Consider the following 13,258-nt stretch of genomic DNA (forward strand, 5'->3'; position numbering starts at 1 on the left):
GGACCTGTCTAGTATAGAGTTAGACGTCAGAAAGTTGGTCAGGATGGAGTTGACATGGGCTTCCACCACTTTGGCTGGCCAGGGGAGCAGAGATATAGGTCTGAAGTTTTCTGGTAGGTTAGGGTCTAGCGTGGGTTTCTTTATAATGGGGGAGACCCATGCTTGCTTCCAGCTGGCGGGTATATTAGCTGTGTAGAGGGACAGGTTAATAATGTCTCTGGGGGGCCAAGTACTGTCTCATCTGCTTCTCTGAATTGTTCGGGTTTAAGGGGGTCTGCTGGCGAACCTGACTTAATTTTATTGCAGAGAGCCATGAAGTTTTCTTGGTTAAGTGCTGGAATGAAATACAATTTGGGCCTATTAGGGTCGGCTTTGGGAATGAGCTGTGGATTGGCCAAAAAGGAATTATAGATTTTCTGGATTTTATCCGTGAAGAAAGTAGCCAAATTATCGCATAATGTGGATGAGGTGTTGGAATTGCCTACTAATTTTTTGGCACTGAGCTTTTTCAGTATTCTGAAAATAGTCTTGGAGGCGTTGTGGCTATTGTTGATCTCTTTGGCGTAGAAAGCTGCGCGAGCCCTACAGATTTTACGGTGGTAGCTTTTTTGTGACTGGACATAAAGGGTTTTGAGAGCCGGGTCGTAGTCTCTTCTCCATCTACGTTTCATTTTTTTTAGCTCCTTTCTGAATAAGGTGAGCTCATCATTGAACCATGGGCTGGATACGTGAGAGCGTGCTTTGATCCACTTAGCAGGAATCAAAGTATCTAAGGCCCTGTTAATCCAATCACAGAATCTAACATATCCTAAGTTAGGGTCCTTGCTAAGTGTTGGAGGGTCAGCTATGAGGAGAGCATGGAATTCCTCCAAACGGAGCTTTCTCCATGGCCTTTTCCGCACCTGCTGGGCGGGTTTAATTTTAGGATTGTCCCCATAGGGCAGTGTCATGGTCACTAGGTCATGGGGATAGGCGGTTCTACGTTCACGTTGGTCAAATTGGACAAGATCGGGTCTAGGAGATGTCCGCCGCTATGGGTGGGGCCATTGACAAGCTGGCAAAGCTGTAGGGCGTCTAAATCAGCTATCAGAGTTTTAACCGTATTGTCAGTGGTGATGTCAAAATGGATGTTCAGATCTCCTATGATGGTAAAATTGGCAGTGCCAGTGATCAAGGAGCACATGTTATCAAGAAGAGATGCTATAAAGTTCTTGTCTGTTCCTGGGGGTCTGTAGATCAAAAGACCTACGAGAGTGAGTTGAGGGTTAATGTGGATGTTATATCGAGCACATTCACAATCTTCAATGTCTAGTCTACTAAACCCGCAGGATAAGTTAGATTTCACCATCATTGCGATCCCCCCTCCCCTAGTGTGTCTATTAAGGGTGTACGTGGTATATCCATTGGGGGTTGCTAAATTGATGACTGATTCCATATCATCTTGTAGCCACGTTTCAGTTAGAAATAGAATATCAAGAGTATGGTCGGTAATAAGTTCATGAATTTCCAGATGGTGTTTCTTCATGGACCTTACATTCAGTTGCCCAATCTTGATTTGTTTCCGACTGGCCTTAATAAAGGGCGGTGGCAAGGATGGTTTAGGAAGGGAGAAGCGACACGGGCAGGTAAAGCAGGTTTTTGCCTAGTGGAGAATAGAGTTTAGTGCAATCCCCTTTGAGACAATTGAGAGTGAGTAAGTCTTGTCTTGAGTACGAGAGTCTACCTTTCTGATTTTCGCTAGAGGCTTCTGCAAGAGGCGACGTACAGGCGCGGACGGTCGCAGACGGGCAGGATTCTGGCACGAGTCCGGCGCAGATCCGGCACGCGCGCTGATCGCGTCCGCTGCGTGGAGTCATGACCGTCTCTTTATATAGTGTCCCTCTAGCCTCCCAAGCCAAAATGGCCCTCACCGGAAGCCCGCAACAGACAATTAGTTCGGCTGGACCCCACTCGGCAAGCGGGGGGAGCGAGTGCCCAGGTGAGTTAAAAACTGCTCGTAAATTAGGGCAGGGTGCACAAGGGAATATTCGAGTGAGGTTAAAAGTAAAATAAAATTTAAATTAGTGAAGGGGAGTCTCCGCGATAAAATCCGCGAGGAAATCCCCACAAGTCACACACAAATAGCACACCTAAATCTGGCTATCAGCTATCAGTTTAGCAAGTACATCTGGCTATCAGCTATCAGTTTAGCAAGTACAGCAGCAACCTCCCGGCTTTCCGCCTCAGGAGGGATTCCAAACAAACAGCGTTTCTCGTGACTGCGCCAAGGAAGGTTCCTTAAATAGTGTCCCTCTAGCCTCCCAAGCCAAAATGGCCGCCACAGGAAGCCCGCAACCGGGGGACCCAGCAAATAGATCGGCTGGACCCCACTAGGCAAGCGGGGGGAGCGAGTGCCCAGGTGAGTTAAAAACTGCTCGTAAATTAGGGCAGGGTGCACAAGGGAATATTCCAGTGAGGTTAAAAGTAAAATAAAATTAAAATTAGTGAAGGGGAGTCTCTGCGATAAAATCCGCGAGGAAGCCCCACAAGTCACACACAAATAGCACACTTAAATCTGGCTATCAGCTATCAGTTTAGCAAGTACATCTGGCTATTAGCTATCAGTTTAGCAAGTACAGCAGCAACCATGTACATAAATTCCTTTAAAAATTAAACAATTTTACACACACAGCTTCTTTTTTCGGATTAAAAAGATAGTTGCGAGCTGAAGCTACATCCTTAACACCATTTTGTAAAAACATCGGCCTAAGCCAGTGACGACGATAAAAGGCCAGTGCTGGACACACTAACAAAGCATGATCTAAGTTCTGGATGTTCAGTTCACAAAAATTGCAATTTTTTTCATTTTTCTAATTCTGGGACCAATATGCTGTTAAATCATTTAGAGGTAGGAGATTTAATCTAAATAAGGAGAACCAGCATCTTGTTCCATGATCTAAGTTCCAAGTTAAATATTTCTGCGGAAGTTTTGGGGAAGTAGTCCTTGCTATTATCTTCAATTTCTCTTTAGTATTACACAACTCAATATCTCTATTAAAGCTGATCCTCCCACTTAAGTTTTTTACGAAGGATTCTGATAGCGGGAGGGAAATCACAGATTCTTCCTGAACACAGAAAATGTTTAAAGCCAAAGAGAAATCTCGACCTAAAGAGTATTTCGCCCCCATACCACCAACAATTTCCTTACACATGAAACCTCTTAGGGAATTAAATTCACTATTTTTTAACTGGTATCCCCAACGTAAAACTCTGGAAATACCTTGAATATAGGTGCGTATTAGTCCAAATTCCAATTTAATAGCAGCTGAAGGAACTAGTGTATTGAAATTACACAATTTACGTAAAATCTGGCCTTCTATCTTCTCTAAAAAACTCCACTCCTTTACAGGGATTGATTCAATAGCATATAGTAAGGTTGATGGAGTTTTTGCTTTCAGCACTGTCAGTAGATGTAAAAAATGCCTTCTTCCCATTGTGCTATAAAACATGCGCAGACCAGTAGCGTGAGACATAGCTTTACTGGTGCTGTGTTGAATATGGAGTTTATTCTTCGTATTGCTCGCGATTATTTTTCCTAGATATACATATGAATCAATCACCTCCATCTTTTCAAGACCAATGTGCCAATTACATTTACATAATTTTCTGCTTCTGTCACTTTTCAAGATTAGAATTTTACTTTTGGAAACATTGATCTTCAAAAAATTAACCGCCGTATAACTCTGCAATGATGACAACTTTTTGTTTAGCCCTATAGGAGTAAGATTCATCACGACTATATCGTCTGCGTAAAGGAGACATGCGAAAGGACGGCTACCTATATTTGGAGCATTGCCCTCTCGCTGAGAGAGACAGTCAGGTAAATCTGCTAAATATAATGAAAATAATAGGGGGGCTAATAAACAACCTTGTTTCAAGCCATTTTCTATTGGAATTACAATGTTAATCCTTGGTTTCCTCCCATTAAACCCGACACCAGGTTTGAGAATGTAATGCAATGATTAAGGACAACAGGGGAGCAGGGCAATCCCATATTTTGTAGTTTCCTCCAAAGGAGCGGCTGATCTACCTTATCAAAGGTCGTAGAAAAATCTATGAAGGCCATGTAAACATTTGATCTGCGAGATAGCGTATATTTCTCCTCTATTAATTTCAACATGGAGATATTATCCAATGTCGAATGATTTTTTCTAAAACCTGCTTGTTCTATAGAGAGGACCTTATTCTCCTTGACCCATTCCGTGAGATGATCAAGGATACTTTTTGCAAATATTTTTCCCACTGGATCTAGTAAAGCTATTTGTCTATAGTTGCCCAGATGAGATCTAGGGCCCTTTTTATGTAACAGGATTAAAATACTACCAGACCACGACGGCAATGTCTTCCCCTGAGAATTGCAAAAGTTAAACAGAGGGACTAAAAACGTGGCCCACAGAAGTGGTTACTTTTTTATTATGGCCTTCTGTATTTCATCCGGACCCATTGCTCCTGAGGATCTCATTTAAAAAAAAATCCAACTATGTCACTCACTGAGTGTACATAGTTTGATAAGTGTGTTTCCAAAGGGTCAATAACAGCAGGGAAAAACTAGGGGAGTTAATTTTTCCTGCGTATAGTCCTACCAAGTGGATTTTCCAATCCACGTCTTTAATAGGAATGGGAAGAGATTTTACTCTTGTACCGCAGCAGTCTGCAATTACTTCCCAAAATTTTTTGGAGTTGTTTTTGGAGGCTGCCTCTTTTAACTGCACCCATGCACCATCTTTCTTTAATTGCTTCAGAGAGCGTTTTTTCCTCTGCCTTTTCCTCTTCAATAAATTGATTAAATTACTACGTTCATTAGAAAAGTTCAGGAACTGGGCCCTCAGCAATTTATTAATTTCCCTATTTAAGGTGAGCATTGGATTAAAATAGGATTTCTGTTAAATTGGAATACGCGATGATTTACATAATGCTGCCAAAGAACCAATATTACGGGAATAAACTTCCTAAAGATCAATTTGAGGCGAATCATTGTGGTTCTGAAATTCTGGACCCTGCTGTGATATGGTACCGAGGTCCAACACTCGTGTCACAAAATATCGTCGTACCATGACGAATTTGGTATCTACAGACCGGTAATGAGTAGGACATTATCCCTATACATTTGCATCATGATTGAGTGATGCTAACACCCTTAAATCCTGGTTTCCGTTCTGAACCCTCGGGCTCCATTTTGTGAACGGCATCCATCTTATGGCTTGCCCTCATATAGTCAATTGATTAAGCCCGAGTTTGATCTGAAAAGACACGTCCACCTTAGCTGACTTCCCAATGACCTGGCCGAACTGACTCCACCGCCTCCAGCCAAACCTGTTTGGGCAGCTCCTCGCCCAGTGGCCGAATAAGATAGCATGAATGCATAACATGCCATAAACCATTCACTACATACAGACCATGTTTTCTACACACATACACCTGTCCATGTTCCTTGTTTATGGCTAAGTTTTACGACGAGGAGGTGCCCGGTTTTATTGGAGTTTCATCGATATCTGATGGGAGTTCTGGGTCTGGCTGGGTAATCCATCACGAACTGGACATCTAAAATATGGGTTGGTCAGCATGACTTCGCTTTTTGCCTTATTGTAGAAACATGTGTATGACCGTATTGTAAACTCAAGAATTCTCGCCTGCAGCTGTTATTTTTGTATATAAGGAGAAGGCTGGTTCTGTAAAAACGAACAGTCTCCTGAGAACTTACGACCCGTGCTGTTGTAATTCTAGGACGCTTGTTACTTGGTTGCAGCCAATAAAACTCGATCTCTGACTTCAACTAGAAGACTCTTGGTTTCTGTGGTCCGGAACAGGGAGAACTCAGAGGTCTTCGGGTGTTATCCCCTGGCACCACCGGGTTCTTAAAAACCCGGCACCTCAGTTGGCGCCCAACTCGGGGCGGTATCAAGCGGTGACGGTCCAAGCCAGATGTTCGTGAGGAGCTTTGTGTGAAAATTCCAGAGGACGGCCAGCCACTTCAGCGACCCCTGTATGTCGACCTGGTTCCGAAGGTCTTTTCTGCGAGGTTCCCCGCGTCCCGACGGCTACGAAGGACTGCTGCCCTGACTATCGCCCTGTTTTGGACCCAGTGATCCTTGGTAGAGCGAAACGATAGACGAGTCTTCTAGTGACGTCACCGATCTTCAATACTTCAGTTAAGTATAAGTGGAGCGTCTCCTAGCCCTTGGTTTGGTTCTTAGTCTTTGGTATCCCTGAGGTACACCTTGTTTGGAACTTGCAAGCGCCAAAACCGAGGGATTCGTGTATTCACGAGAATATCATAATTAGATAATCCCTTGAAGTTTGAAGCTAGACTAGTGAGCAAAGATGCCTGGTCTTAGCAGACTTGGAAACTTGTTTTGTCTTGGTTGTAGTAAGGACTCCCGATTAGAGGATTCGTGTCCGGTTCCTCCGATTGGAACTCCAACATATGAGTTATATATAAAGCACGGAGTAGGCCCTATCACATATAATGAGGTATGGATAAAATACACCCGCAAGGATGGTGTTTTAAAATGGCCCCAATATGGTAGTTTTGACGCAGAAATTTTAGATAACCTCGAGGTCAAACTATTCAAGAAGAAAGCCCGGCCGGCGATGTTTGACTCTTTTCGTTTACGGCGCAAAGAAGCCAAACAGAAAGAAATGAAATTAGCTAAGAAAAATAAAAGAGGTATGTCTATGGTGCAAGCTGCCATTGCATACAGGGATAATGAGGAAGAGCAGGAAAGTGAACAAATGCTCAGAAGCAAGAAACTAGCAGTAGATAAATGCTACCCGATGTTGCCTCATGAAGGACAAGACTCAAAGGAAACATCCGAGAAAGATCCATTAATGTCCCAGTTATTGAATTCACCACCCCCATACACATCGAGTATTACTGGACCCCCGAAGCGTTTTGTTATACCGCGCCCTGGCGCACGAAATGCAGCTCTTGCACAAGCACCAGCTCCTCTTCAGCTGGTTCCTACTTCTCCGGCGCAGCCTTCTCAAGGGCTGCCGCCTTTGCTACATACTCCGTCTACTTCTCCTACAACTTTGCCTACCGCTCCACCTGTTTATCCTGATACTACTTCTGCCACTGCCTCGACTTCTTCTGCTGTTGCTTCGACTTCCTCTTTGCATCAGCCTGTCTTTTCTGGCACATCTGCCTCTCCACAAGCTTCTCCTTCTGTTCGACAGAGAGTGGCAAGTACTGTCACTGGTCTGTTCTCACCTTTCTTTGGGTCGCCTAAAACGACCCCTAAAACAGGACGTAGACAGTTGCGTAGTCAACTGCCTGATTATGAGGAAAGAGAAGTGCTGAATGAGTTAGCACGCAAATGGGTTACTGACACTGTTAGATATGATGTTCAGTCTGTTATGGAAGTCTTCCGACAATGGGATGCACCCACTCAGAGATATGTATTCGAGGAAATGTGCGTATATCTTTGCGAAGACTTGGAGACAAATGATCCCAAACGCAAAATGCAGGAATTCTTTCGTATGCGTTTTAAGTTCTATGAAGGCATGATTGTAGGTGCCGATGTTGAAAAAGCAATAGATCTGTTATTATCTTATAGGAGTAAAGGAAATGTCTCTAGATCACTGTACGAGGATGACGTGTTAGGTAGGAAAAAGGCGCGACAGTACCCTATGAGAGAAGTTCCTCCAGTTTGGAGGGAAGGTGATGCAAATGCACATCCACCAATTCCACCGCATTTCCAGCGTGTATGGGTACATGTTCCCTGGAAAAGATCCGAAGTTTTAGCACTCAAGCAGACATTACCTGATCCACGTAAAAATCCTGCAGGGTATTATAAGGAGTTATCACAGACTGCCAGCTCATGTATAATGAATTTAGCAGATGTAGACATGTTGTTTGGGAACGTCGTTCCATAGCCTTTATGGAGTAAAATTCGTCATGCAGATCATGATCAAGAACTAGGTGGCACGTGGGCTAATATTACTGCTGCAGATGCTAGACAAGTTGGTGGTTCCAAACCTGAGCCTTTAATAGCTGAACTTCCTGGTAGAATTATCACGTACATGAAGACTTTAATGCCTGAATTGCGTGTAAATTGGGACAAGTTGTCTGCGTGCAAGCAAAAGAAAGATGAGAACGTGTCTGACTTTTTCACGAGATTTGAAGAGACTTTCATCGATCATAGTGGTCAGGATATGGCTACCGAAGGTGGTCAAAGATTGTTTGTAGATAAATTTGTACATAATTTGCTTCCTGAACTGTGCAATAAATTGAAAGATTCAGAGAGTGCTTGGGCTGTTTCCACGTCAGCGCAGATTTTAGCCACAGCCCAGTACTACGAAAATAGACGCAAAGACGAGCTAGATAAGGCAGACAAAAAGACTAAAGATTTAAAAACTAAAGTTCTTCTCCAGCAAGCCTATCCGCCTCGCACTCCTAGTCAGCCCAATTACCAATAGCCACAGCAGTATTCGAGAAACCCGCAAGGAAACGAATTTTCCCATCAGCGTTTGCCGTACGGCCCGAATCAGTGTGCCTATTGCAAAGAAGAGGGTCATTTCAAAAATAATTGTCCAGCTCTGGCGCGACGCCTAAATGGGGTTTCCGGTGCAAGAGGTAGAGGTGTTCAACAGGCTCCTAGGGGTAGGGGCCGTGGAAATTTCCCCTAGAACACCACTTCCTTTCCGCCTCAGAATTCTATGAATAGCTTTGATCAACAGAATAATGCGTCTTCTAGGTCAGCTCAGTACTATGCTGATGACTACTACGCAGAAGACGAGAATGAGGGTAATAATTGCTAGGACAGCCATGGACAAAGAGAGGGAGTTGTTTCAGTTCCAGTAGATCAGAATGGACCCTATGTTGAGGTGATTACATCAGGAGTGTCGGAGCCATTTCTGCTGGATACTGGTACTACAAAAAGTTCGATTATGCACTCAAAACTTCCTGGCGCACCTTTGTCTGGCGAAATGAATGTTTCAGTAGGTTTTTCTGGCGCCCCGGTTAGAAACCCGATCTCTAGTCCTATGCCCCTTTCTGTTGGCCCATGCGAATTAGAAGCACCCCTCATTCTTACAACAGGTTACGGCGAAAATGTGTTAGGTTTGGATTTGTTAAAAAGATTATATGCGACTTTGTACTGTTCTCCTTCTGGAGTACAACTTACACTTGGTAAGAAAGTGATTTCTCCAATGTATTTGGCAAAGGAGAATATTCCAATTGAATTGTCATCTCTTCCAGATATACTTTGGGCTAGTGGTTCTAATGATGTAGGTCTTTTGGAGATAGCACCGTATATCATAACATTGAAAGCCAATGTTAGGTTGCCACGTATTCCACAATACAAGATCTCTAGCGAATGTGAGTAAGCGTTTTTGACGATTATTTACGATCTGATCGAGAAAGATGTCATTGAAGAGACAACGGGCAACATTTGTAACAGTCCTATTCTGCCTGTCTTAAAGCGTACTGATCCTTCACAGGCCCCTGTGTACAGATTTGTGATTGATCTCAGAGAAGTGAATAAGATTGTTGTGCCACAATTTCCAGTTGTCCCTGACATTACTGCACTATTGATTATGGTTCCAGCTTCAGCCACTTGGTTTTCGGTGATTGACCTGAAGAACGCCTTCTTCAGCATCCCGATTGCTGAGGAGAGCAGAGATATTTTTGGCTTCAATTTAGGAGGACGAAGCTTCCGCTTCAAACACGCTCCTCGGGGCTACTGTGAAAGTCCATCTATATTCAGTCAAGCTCTGAAAACACAACTTGACACGATTGTTCTACCTGATGGTGCGACTCTGATTCAGTATGTAGACGATCTACTGATCGCTGCGGATACTGAAGAGATTTGCAAGAAAGCCACATTGTCGTTGTTGCGTCATTTATGTGACATGAAGCACAAAGTCTCTCTTTTAAAACTGCAATTTTGTCGACAAGAAGTGACCGACTTAGGTCACATCTTATCAAAGGAGGGAAGGAGACTGACACCAGAAAGAATACAGGCAATTGCAAGATTGAGTGCCCCAAGGACACAAAGAGAAGTGCGTGCCTTCTTGGGCATTACATCGTACTGTAGACAATGGATACCGAACTTCTCCCTATTGGCTAAACCTTTGCTGGCACTAATCCATAAAGATGCCTATGCCTTGGTCTGAAGATTGTCAGACAAGTTTCCACGAGTTGCGTGATGCATTGTGTTCGGCTCCTGTGTTGGGCAACCCCGACTGCAGTAAGCCTTTTACGTTATATGTCCATGAGAAGGAAGGTTGCGCATTATCAGTCCTGGCACAATACTTTGGGAACAAACAGCGCCCATGCGCATATTTCTCAGCAACTCTAGATCCTGTAGCTAAGGCATTACCAAGTTGCTTGAGGGCCACTGCTGCAGCAGCTGTCTGTATTCGACAGTCTGCTGGGTTAGTCATGAATAATACCCTGATCGTTATGGTCCCACATGCAGTAGACATTTTACTAAACAGAACGAAAACACAGCATTTAACTAGTGCTCGACTGTCCAGCTATGAGCTGACACTATTAGCAAGTCACATACACATAAAGAGGTGTGACACACTCAACCCCGCTACGTTATTGCCTATTCCGGCAAAGACAGATGAGGTTGGAAAACATGATTGCTGCTTTAGGACAGAAGAAGAGACAAAAGGGAGAGTAGACTTGCAGGACACTCCCCTTCCTGAATGTAATGATACTTTATGGGTTGATGGTTCATGCTTCAAGTTGCCAAATGGTGATACGACTGCAGCATATGCTGTAACAACATTGCACACGATTGTAGAGGCCGCGCGCATTCCGCACCATTCTGCGCAAGCAGCAGAGTTGGTTGCACTTACAAGAGCGTGTGTGTTGGCAAAAGGAAAGCGAGTGAATGTATATACTGATAGCCAATACGCCTTCGGCGTGGCCCATAGATTTGGAAGATTGTGGCGTGAACGTGGGTTCCTGACGTCACATGGTGCAAAAATCCAACATGGTCAGCTAGTTAACGAGCTCCTCGAGTCACTGACTTTGCCACTACAAGTTGCGATTGTAAAATGCAGTGCACACAGAAAGATTCAAGATGATGTTGGTCGGGGGAATGCATTTGCAGACGAGGTTGCGAAAGAGACTGCAAGGAACACAATGAGTCGGATGTATGTTGGAGGTCCTGCTAGATGGATTGCTGATGTGGGTATGTGTGAGGACACTATTGAAAGTGTGAAGTCCATACAAGCTGATGCCACCGAAAAGAGGTGAACGAATGGAGAGAAAGCAAGGGAAGATTGGATGCGAATGGTTGTTGGGTCGAATTGTCAGAACATCAGCGATGGCCATTACCTGACGCATATGTACTTGCAGTAGTGACAATGGCCCATGGAATGGCGCATGTCAGCGTGAAAGGAATCTGTAAACTGTTGGCCCCAGTATGGCAGAAAAGTGGTATCCCAAAATGCGCAGAGAATTTGGTCAGGAACTGTATAGTGTGTTTGAAGTTCAATCCCGGTAGGGGGACCCCAACTCCAGCTGGTCATTTCGCGCCTCCAACGTATCCGTTCGAGGTTTTGCAGCTCGATTTCATCCACATGGAGAGGTGCAACAATCTGAAATAGGTGCTTGTTGTTGTTTGCGCCTTCTCCAGGTGGGTGGAAGCGTATCCCCTTAAGGACAACACTGCCTTGTCAACTGCCAAAGCCCTTGTCAAGGAATTCTTCCCTAGGTTTGGCATGCCTAGAATGGTCTGGAGCGATAACGGAAGTGAATTTGTGAGACGAGTGATGAAGAGAGTGTGCGAGTGTCTAGGCATACACCAGAAGTTTCATGCTGCAAATCACCCCCAATCAGCAGGTTTAGTAGAGTGCTACAACGGCACTCTAAAACTCAAACTAGCCAAGATCCAAGCCAGCACAGGTCTAAAATGGCCCTGCCTTTAGCACTCCTGTCTACCAGAATGATTGTCCATTCTAGATTAGGACTTAGCCCTTACGAGATAGTGTTTGGCCGCCCAGCTAACATCTGGGGTGTGCCAAGGCCTAGGAAGCTAAGCGAAATAGAGCATCCTGTACTGCTTGACTATTTGCACGAATTGACAACTAAATTGCGTGTTTTACACCAACAGGTTCACAGTTCCTCTCCTCCAGCATCTGATGATCCAGGTCAGGCGATTGAACCTGGCACCTGGGTCTTGGTGAGGAACTTTCAGAGAACAAAGAACGAACAGCCCAGGTGGACCGGGCCATACCTCGTCCTTCTTTCCACAAGATCAGCCGTTCGGGTGGAGGGAAAGAAGAACTGGATCCACGGGACCCATTGTAAACGGGTCCCTCTGCCTCTTCCATATGACCGGTGGGTCCAGGAGGGAATCGCTGACTCTGAGACCGAGTCCGTACCGCGCTTTGCACCCTTCAGCGATGCACGATTGAAAGGAACTGGTACAGAAAAAGAGAGTGATCGTGTTTTGCAAGGATTTGTGCCGCCGTCAATGCAGTTGGACACTACAGAACCCGAAACATTGTTTGAAGACCACACCATACCTGGGAAACAACTATATAATCTGAGGTCGAGAAAAAGGGACTAATAAAAGCAAATTAATACGATTTTCCTTTCCCCTAAGAACTGTTTTTGATTTTACAGCTCTCTCGCCCAGGGAACTTGCTCATTTTTGATTTTCGAACCGCCATCCGGTTCTGCTGCTAGGGTCGTGGTATATAGTCTGGGGAGTGCAGCTGGGGACGCCTAGGTCAATGGTTCTGGTCGGTCTGAGGGAATTACCCCGGACTGAACAGAGAGCACTCCTTGGCAGAACCAAACTCCCACCGCGGGCAGCAACTAGAGGATGGAGTTTCCGAGGGTAGAGAGACCTGCTAGATCCACGAAGTTTAAAAAGCAAATATGCACAGTGATGGCCAGAACAAGATTTCTGATACTATGTATTTTAATGTTGTGTAGCATAACGATGTTCTTGATTGCCTATACTCTATCCATGTTTCAAGTTACCTTTGTAAACAACACTCAGCCCACACCTCCTCCTACTGTTCCTACACACTCCTTTCACCCTCTACCTGAACACGAGTCGGCCAGAAGACTAGAATTTGTAAATAACTCATTCATCCAGCTCCTACACCAGCACCAGTCTATAATGAACACATCGAACTGTTGGATATGTGGACTTATGCCACACACAACAGATAATGGCATCCTTTACTTCGTCCTGCCATTCAGTTACTATGGTTCTCTGTGGGCTTTCCAGACAATGTTCCTGTTTGC

General features: G+C 44.5%; 1 long non-coding RNA gene across 2 annotated transcripts in view; it reads left to right on the forward strand.

Annotated features, from left to right (window-relative positions):
• The window catches only part of LOC147729310 (uncharacterized), a 120,352-nt gene that overhangs the window by 70,908 nt on the left and 36,186 nt on the right, over positions 1 to 13,258 (forward strand). For both annotated transcript variants that reach the window (XR_015309210.1, XR_015309211.1), the window contains one exon: positions 3,750 to 3,859. This is a non-coding gene — a long non-coding RNA (uncharacterized LOC147729310). The remainder of the gene's footprint in view (positions 1 to 3,749; positions 3,860 to 13,258) is intronic.

The sequence above is a fragment of the Lissotriton vulgaris genome, chromosome 2_2 (genome assembly GCF_964263255.1).
Source record: "Lissotriton vulgaris chromosome 2_2, aLisVul1.2, whole genome shotgun sequence".
Taxonomy (NCBI): Eukaryota; Metazoa; Chordata; class Amphibia; order Caudata; family Salamandridae; genus Lissotriton; species Lissotriton vulgaris.